The sequence below is a fragment of the Arachis ipaensis genome, chromosome B1 (assembly GCF_059453495.1).
Source record: "Arachis ipaensis isolate K30076 ecotype BB chromosome B1, ASM5945349v1, whole genome shotgun sequence".
In the NCBI taxonomy this organism is placed as follows: Eukaryota; Viridiplantae; Streptophyta; class Magnoliopsida; order Fabales; family Fabaceae; genus Arachis; species Arachis ipaensis.
Window position 1 is genome coordinate 46,221,676 of NC_142436.1, and position 1,274 is coordinate 46,222,949.

Below are 1,274 nucleotides of genomic sequence, written 5' to 3' on the forward strand. Positions count from 1 at the left end.
CAACTCTTCTCCTCTGTGTTCGAATTCTTATCTTTTCTTTCTTCCATCCTTCTCTTCTTATACTCATATAAGGAATCTCTATACTGTGACATAGAGGATTCCATATTTTCTTTTCTGTTCTCTTCTTTTTCATATGAGCAGGAACAAGGATAAGAACATTCTTGTTGAAGCTGATCCGGAACCTGAAAGGACTCTGAAGAGGAAGCTAAAGCACAACTCTCTGGAGAAAATCTGACAGAAATTTTTGAAAAATAAGGAGACATGGCCAAAAATAATAATAATGGTGGAGATGCAAGGAAGATGCTTGGTGACTTTACTGTACCAAATTCCAACTTGCATGGAAGAAGCATCTCAATCCCTGCCATTGGATCAAACAATTTTGAGCTAAAGCGTCAATTAGTTTCTCTGCTGCTACAAAATTGCAAGTTTTATGGACTTCCATCAGAAGATCCTTTTCAGTTCTTAACTGAATTCTTGCAGATCTGTGATACTGTTAAGACCAGTGGGGTTGATCTCGAGGTCTACAGGCTTATGCTTTTTCTATTTGCTGTAAGAGACAGAGCTAGAATATGGTTAGACTCTCAACCTAAAGATAGCCTGAACTCTTGGGATAAGCTGGTCATGGCTTTCTTAGCCAAGTTCTTTCCTCCTCAAAAGCTTAGCAAGCTTAGAGTGGATGTTCAAACCTTCAAACAGAAAGAAGGTGAATCCCTCTATGAAGCTTGGGAGAGATACAAGCAACTGACCAAAAAGTGTCCTTCTGACATGCTTTCAGAATGGACCATCCTGGAAATATTCTATGATGGTCTGTCTGAATTATCTAAGATGTCATTGGACCATTCTGCAGGTGGATCCATTCACCTAAAGAAAACGCCTGCAGAAGCTCAGGAACTCATTGACATGGTTGCAAATAACCAGTTCATGTACACTTCTGAAAGGAATCCTGTGAGTAATGGGATGCCTCAAAGGAAGAGAGTTCTTGAAATTGATACTCTGAATGCCATATTGGCTCAGAACAAAATATTGACTCAACAAGTCAATATAATTTCTCAGAGTCTGAATGGATTGCAAGCTGCATCCAACAGTACTAAAGAGGCATCTTCTGAAGAAGAGGCTTATGATCCTGAGAACCCTGCAATAGCAGAGGTGAATTACATGGGAGAACCCTATGGAAACACCTATAATCTCTCATGGAGAAATCATCCAAATTTCTCATGGAAGGATCAACAAAAGCCTCAACACGGCTTTAACAATGGTGGAATAAACAGGTTTAG

The 1,274-nt window shown here is 39.6% G+C and overlaps 1 non-coding gene across 1 annotated transcript; it reads right to left on the reverse strand.

Moving 5' to 3' along the window:
• Positions 1 to 663: 663 nt before the first annotated feature.
• Positions 664 to 771, reverse strand: LOC148576436 (small nucleolar RNA R71). Its single transcript, XR_015902911.1, has one exon. It is a non-coding gene; the product is annotated as a small nucleolar RNA R71 (small nucleolar RNA).
• Positions 772 to 1,274: the final 503 nt, after the last annotated feature.